Raw genomic sequence first — 7762 nt, forward strand, 5'->3', positions numbered from 1 at the left:
GCAATATGAATGATTTAATCACTAGTTGTGACCATATTATTTTCACCCATTCCCAGGATGTCTAGCTTCAACCGAGAAGCCCGTGCACACTCTGCACCTGGGAATGTACAGTGCTAGAGGAGACACAATCCCCTCCTCACCCACGCGTGGATGTGTACACTCATAGGAGCAAAGCTTCACTTTTATCCATGTTCTCCCTCCATGAAATTGAAAACACTGTTTTCCAAAGGTCTGTATATCCAAAGTACTTGTGTTAATCTGCTTACAATTACATTCTTGGCTTCCTTAAATCAGGGAATTCCTTTTGTCTTGACTGCAGAAATTTCAAAGCTGGAGCAAGTGACACTGTAGAGGGAAATCATTCTCTCAGTGGACCAGTTCCTTGCTCATGGTTCCGAGGTGTCTCACTCACAGACTGGGGACACCCCTCTGACACACTGCTTTAGCCCACAAACATTCCACCTTCCCACATGCCCACACTATTTTAAAGTAGTAAACTCCAGCAGAGAACTTCCACTGAAGCTACTCTTTTCCATTTCATACTCTCACGGTCCCTCGGTAATGCATGAGTGCTTGTGTTTTCACATATTACAATATGTTGTTCAAGCTGCGCAATGAAATCACTACCTTTCATCTCCATCAGTAAGTGAATCTCACAGAAAATAGATAATAACCTGGTATTTAGCATTTGCTTGCTAATGTTTCTCCCCGGTGTTGACACAATTCAGTGTTTTTATACAGTTAGAGTCCAGCTTTTTAATAATCCTTTTAGTTATTCTTTGTGTCTTTCACAACGCACATGTCCATCCCATTCAATTTCGCATCCCTTCTTCTCTGCCCTCTGCCCTTTCACCCTCCCCCAGGGAAAAGAGGAAACAGGAGAAAATTCTCATGGTGGAAGCTGTAATGTGAGTCACACAGTACACAGTTTAACATGTGTAGATAGAGCATTAGCTTGGTGAGCTTTGAGTTGAGCAACAATCTTTGGTTGAGCAAGAGAATGAGTTGAGAAAAGAATGCACGTTAAAGTAACAGACTGTCAGTAAACTGGAACAAGGTTAGAGAAAAATGAGGTTGTGGTCTTGGCGAGAGGACACCATTGCACTGTGGGAGAGAAGTCCTAGTGTATTCTGTTGAGAGTGTCTGGGAAGTCCAGAACCTTAACAGAGAATGGACATATCTATTCTTGGTGTTTTGTCTTCAAAAGGATGGGAGAGAGACAGTGACAGAGAAAGGGAGATGGATAGAAAGGAACAGAGAGACAGCGATGGAGAGAGTGTGAGCATTGTGAGAGCAGATCCATGATATCTAGATATGCAGATGGCAGAAGAGAAAGGGGCAGGTAAAAAAGGAAACAAGAATCATAACAGAGTCAAAACACACCATTAACCCCAACAGCAATTTTGATGACCCACAGAGACAAGGATAATGGGGTAGGCACATATATGGGAAAAGCCCCTCAATTTGGCTTTTGACTAGTGCAGTGATAATTAAAAAATTTGGGGGGAGGTCTCACTGGCTCTCCTGGAGTGCTCTACATAAACCATGGGAGTCTTGAACTCACGTAGATCTGCCTGATTCTCCCTCCTATGTGCTGGGATCAGATGTGTGAGCCACCAAGCACTGTCGAAGCTATTTTTAAAATATGTCTGCTGAACTGGAGGCTAAGCAACTCCAGAGGGTAAGGTCTCTACCTGCATGTCCCTCTCTGGGAACCAAAGGCAAGTAAGTGTCAGAGGACTACTTTCTTTTTAGATGTCCGTGTGTGTGTGTGTCCGTGTGTGTGTGTGTGTGTCTGTGTGTGTGTGTGTGTATCTTGTGTGGAGGCTAGAGGGTGACACTGGGATGTCTTCTCGGATCACTTTTTCACCTTATTTTTGGATAAAGGGTCTCTTCCCGAATCTGCAGCTCTCCATTTTGCTGGACGGCCTGGTAAGCGAGTCCAGGGTCCACCAGTCTCTGTGTGTCAGTTCTGGTGATCCAGGCACACACTGCCACGAAAGGAATAGAGGGGAGGGAATTGGAGATATATTGGCTCCAAACACATTATATCCATGTACTAATACTAATTAAAATGTCAAAATAACAACAAAGGGAGCAAACAAGAAATATGGAGGTATCAAAGACAAAAACCATAGCACATTCAAATCCAAGATCTGATGACGCACTGTTGGCAATTGTAGAATCAGTCAAAACCTCCTTCTATAACGTAGTGTGTAAGTTCCCGTGAGCTGAGCTGAGAGCTGTGTTCATGGAGAGAAAAGCTGGAGAAATCACTGCAGCTTCTGCACTTCAAGATGACCTATCCTACCAAGGTCAAACTGTGGGTCTTCCTTGTATGCTTAGCTCAGGGTGAACGGAACCTTCTGTTCTTTTGGAAAACAGGGCCACTTCAGACTTCAATTGGGCAAAGTTATACCATTTTTATTTGATGTTGTTTGCTGGATTCTCCTGTAGGAGCTGAGTTAAAGGGTGAGACTATATAAGCTTGGCCAAACAGAGGGAAAATTTCAAGGTTTCTGAAAGTCAACTAATGAAGCTTTATCCTAGGGAATTCTATATCCTAGTATAAAAATAGGAATAAAATGAAAAAATTCTCCATGAATATTCACCTTTTACATGATTATATGAAAATATTTCCAATTTTTGCTTGGCAATCTAACTTTTAAAACTTTGTTTATATATAGATGTGTGTTGTGTACATTTGAACACAGCTCTGGGAACAGGGTGTCAGATTACCTAGCTCTGGAGTTACAGGTTTGTGAACCAACCTCCATTGGTGCTGGTAACTAAATCCAGATCATCTGTGAGGAGCAGCAAGTGCTCTTTACCACTGAGGCAGTTCCTCTGAGCAATTTAATTTTGGAGACTATTTGGAAAACAATCTATTTAACCAGAAACTAGTGAAGGATGGAGGAATGATGCCAGTGTGTCAACAATGGGTATTGAAACAAAGAGCTGGGTGAAAGACATGATACCAAGTCCCAGGAACTTGCACATGCTAAAAGAGAAATCACAGGGCACTGTGACATACTCTAATAAATATACTGGTTCGCTGCCTCTCCCACCAGCCCCATGAGCTGCAGCGGTTCCGGCGTGGACCCAGAGGCGGCCTAGGCCTGTGCTGCCTTGGTCGCAGGACCAGCTCATCCTGTGTTGGCTCCCACCATGCTCACCACCAGCACAGCCACAAAGAACAAGGCCAGCCCCCGGGGACTGCAGGGGGACCCAGGACTGGAGCCTCTACTAAGGGCACGGCACCCATAGCTTTATGAGCCTGGAGCCGGCAGAAAGTAGCAGGCCGGCCTAGGTGGCAGCGGGCAGTCTGGCTCCCCCTGAAGGGGCAATATCCAACAAGGTTTATGGCCTGCCCAGCGCGGCCAATGGAGAAGTGAAGCCCATAGGGTCCAGCACGCCACTGCTGGACTTGTTGATGCAGCTGGAGGATTACACCCCTGCGATCCCAGATGCAGTGACTGGTTATTACCAGAACCCTGCTGGCTTTGAAGCTTCAGATCCACGCATAATCCTCTTCACCTCACTAGCTGCCCAGAAATTCATCTCAGATATTGCTAGTAATGCCCTACAGCACTGCAAAATGAAGGACACAGCCTCTGGCAGCTCCCGGAGCAAAAGCAAGGACTGCAAGTACACCCTAACCATGGAGGAATTGACCCCTGCCCTCAGGGAATATGGCATCAATGTGAAGAAGCCACACTACTTCACCTGAGCCACCTAACCCAGATGTATTTGTCTTTTCCTCTGTCCCCACAACAGCCTGTTTTCATAATAAATTTTATTGTGACAGGCAAAGAAAACATAAATAAATAAATAAGTATTGCTGAAAATGTCAAATTAAAAATCTTAGCTAATAATCAGAGATTTTTACACCGGAATTATTTGAAGCTAAGGGGCAGCTTTGCAATGGGGAAGGGGCCATTGCAGCAGGACACTGTTCTATGATTCTGAGCTTTGTTTGTGGAGACACAACTGGCTTAGAGTGCAGGCTCCTCCTGGGACAGATGGGATGAAGTTGGAAAATGGTTGCTTGGCTCACCAAGAATACATGAAAGCATACTTTCTTTGTCCATTTCGCAAACGTTCCGTCAGAATCTGTACCCTGGATAAGGAAGTGACCTTTGAGCTCAGTTCTTCACACTCTACCTGATATAAACAAGTGCTTTGCTTCTGTATACTTTTTGCCTTGTTTCTAGGTACTTCATTTCTTTTTAATTACTGTTATTTCTTGAGACATTGTCTCTTGCAAAGTGAGGTAAGAGTTTCTCATGATCATGTATGCCAGCAAAGGGGGGGGGGGTCCAGAGTTGAGGTAATGCATTTTAGTCTGTATAAAAACCATACGAACTAGTTATGCAGTTGTTCATACTCTGCACCCCGTGTCCTGATTTGTGCGAGACCCTTACCCAGAGACCCCAACGCACCAGACGTTGACATTTGTGGGCCTCTCAGTTTGGTATGGGGTTTTCCTTGGTTGGAGAGATGTGATTGGGACTGGAAGGAGTAGCTGCGAGGTGTAAGCAACTGAGGTACAATTTTTTTTACTATTTTATTATTTCAAATCCCATATTATTCTAAATTATTGCCAATAAATCTAATTCAAAATGTGAGTTTCGGATTTCCAGGGGTTGTTGTCTGTACTTTCAATCTTTCTATTTTTATTTTATGGGCATTGGTTTTTTCCCCGCATGGATGTTTGTGTACCATGTGTGTGCAGTGCCCAAAGGGGCCTGAAGTCAGTGTCAGATCCTCTGGAACTGGAGGTCCAGGTGGTTGTTGTGCCCACAGTGTGGGTCCTGGAAATCAAACCCCAGGTCTCTTAACCACTGACCCATCTCTCCAGTCCCTTCTGTAATTATTATGGCTCTTGAAAAACCCATTATTCAAAGCCTTTATCTCGGCTGGCTCTATCTAAAGTGTACATATAGAAATGTTCACTTAAGGCCTCCTGGTGGAATATTTAAGTTTCTGCACTTACAAATGGTAATTCTGGAAGACTGAGGGGAGAAAACACTTTGCTGTTAGGTTTACAAAACATGATTTATAACAAATTAAAATACAAACTAAGTATGTTAATCTATCACACATCATTTGGAACTAGATAAATTTATACTGTCTTACAAAAGAAGGTATTTGAACTTCTTAAACACCTGTTAAAGGAGCCAGGGAGACAGAACAGCAGGTAAAGGCATCTCCTGCCACACCTGACAGCATGAGTTCAATCCCTTGCACCCACCTGGCAGAAAGACAGAACAAACTCCTACAATGTGTCCCTGAAAGCACACACGCATACGTGTTTGCATATCAAATGTGACAAAATGTTAAAATGCTTAGAATATATAAATACATATATTTAAATCATCCCCCAAATATTAGGTTTCATTATGGAATTTTTATGAAATTATTTTTAATTTTATAAGAAACCACAGTTAAGAAACTTTGAAATTTTAAAGAGACCTTGAACTGTTAATATACTGAAAAAATTAAAGGATTTGGTATTTTGAAGGTCATATACCTTTATGTTGTAATGGTAACGAAAGGTACTGGGAATAAACAAGGAAAGGTTATAGTTTAGAAGCTATGTATGTGTTTCAAGAAGGCAGAGGTCTACTGTAGTGGCTAGTTTGTCAACTTACAGAAACTAGCGTCATGGAGAGAAAGTGGACCATAGATGAAGGACTGTCTCCACCAGATTGACCTGTAAGCAAATCTGTGGGGCATTTTTCTTGATTAATGAATGGTTGATGAAGTAGAGTCCAGCCCATTCTGGGAAGTGCTTCCTGGGCAACTGGTCCTGTGTTGTATAAGACATGTTGTTCAACAAGCCACAGAAAGACACTAAGCAGCTTTCCTCCATCTTTCCTGCCTCTGCTCCTGTTCAAATGCCTACTCTGACTTCCCGTAATGATGGCCTGAGATTGGGACATCATTTCCTCCCTCAGTTGCTTTTGAAGTTTTTTTTTTTTTAAATAATTTTTTTTATTAAGAAAAGAAGAAAAAAAAACATAAACAAAAAACAAGTTTCCACCTCCTCCCAGCCTCCCATTTCCCTCCCCCTCCTCCCACCCTTCTCCCCCTCCTCCCACCCTTCTACCCCTCCCCCCACTCCTCTCCCCCTCCCTCTCCAGTCCACAGAGCAGTCCAGGTTCCCTGCCCTGTGGTAAGTCCTAGGTCCTCCCCCCTCCGTCCATATCTAGGAAGGTGAACATCCAAACTGGCTAGGCTTCCACAAAGCCAGCACATTAAGTAGGATCAAAGCCCCGTGCCATTGTCCTTGGCGTCTCATCAGCCCTCATTGTTCGCCATGTTCAGAGAGTCCGGTTTTATCCCATGCTTTTTCGGTCACAGTCCAGCTGGCCTTGGTGAGCTCCCAGTAGATCAGCTCCACTGTCTCAGTGGGTGGGTGCACGCCTCGTGGTCCCGACTTCTTTGCTCATGTTCTCCCTCCTTCTGCTCCTCATTGGGACCTTGGGAGCTCAGTCCAGTGCTCCAGTGTGGGTCTCTGTCTCTGTCTCCATCCATCACCAGATGAAGGTTCTATGATGATATGCAAGATATTCGTCAGTATTGCTCTCGGATAGGGTCATTTCAGGTTCCCAATCCTCAGCTACCCAAGGAACTAACTGGGAACCTCATGTTGGGCACTTGGGAGCCCCTCTAGGGTCAAATCTCTTGCTCACCCTAAAGTGGTTCCCTTAACTAAGAATTGTGGTTCCGTGCTCCCCTATCCACCTTTCCTTTATCCCAATTCTCCTGATTCCCCAAATCCCCCCTCCTTCCCTTCTACCTTTTCTCTCCCCATCTCCCCTTACCCCCATCCCACCCCACCCCCAAGCTCCTAATTTTCTCCCCGGCAATTGGGTCTACTTCCCTTAGCCAAGAGGATAACTATATGTTTTTCCTTGGGTTCACCTTCTTACTTAGCTTCTTTAGGTTCACCTATTGTAGACTCCGTGGCGCTAATTTATGGCTAGAAACCAATTATGAGCGAGTACATCCCATGTTCATCTTTTTGGGTCTGGGACACCTCACTCAGGATAGTGTTTTCTATTTCCATCCATTTGCCTGCAAAATTCGAGAAGTCATTGTTTTTTACCGCAGCGTAGTACTCTAGCGTGTATATATTCCATACTTTCTTCATCCATTCTTCCATTGAAGGGCATCTAGGTTGTTTCCAGGTTCTGGCTATTACAAATAATACTGCTATGAACATAGTTGAACAAATGCTTTTGTCATATGATAGAGCATCTCTTGGGTATATTCCCAGGAGTGGTATTGCTGGGTCCAGGGGTAAGTTGATCCCGAATTTCCTGAGAAACCGAAACACTGACTTCCACAGTGGTTGCACAAGATGGCATTCCCACCAGCAATGGATGAGGGTACCCGTTCCTCCACAGCCTCTCCAGCAAAGGTTATCCTTGGTGTTTTTGACTTTAGCCATTCTGACAGGTGTAAGATGATATCTCAAAGTTGTTTTGATTTGCATTTCCCTGATTGCTAAGGAAGTTGAGCACGACTTTAAGTGTCTTTTGGCCATTTGAACTTCCTCTGCTGAGAATTCTCTGTTCAGTTCAGTGCCCCATTTTTTAATTGGGTTAATTAGCATTTTAAAGTCTAGTTTCTTGAGTTCCTTATATATTTTGGAGATCAGACCTTTGTCTGTTGTGGGGTTGGTGAAGATCTTCTCCCAATCAGTAGGTTGCCTTTGTGTCTTATTGACTATGTCCTTTGCTTTACAGAAGCT

At 43.9% G+C, this 7762-nt stretch overlaps 1 pseudogene; it reads left to right on the top strand.

Annotated features, from left to right (window-relative positions):
• Positions 1-3075: 3075 nt before the first annotated feature.
• Positions 3076-3778, top strand: LOC121436670 (annotated as a pseudogene).
• Positions 3779-7762: the final 3984 nt, after the last annotated feature.

This window comes from Microtus oregoni, unplaced genomic scaffold (assembly GCF_018167655.1).
Source record: "Microtus oregoni isolate MIOR12 unplaced genomic scaffold, Mior012 000050F_002, whole genome shotgun sequence".
Classification (NCBI taxonomy): Eukaryota; Metazoa; Chordata; class Mammalia; order Rodentia; family Cricetidae; genus Microtus; species Microtus oregoni.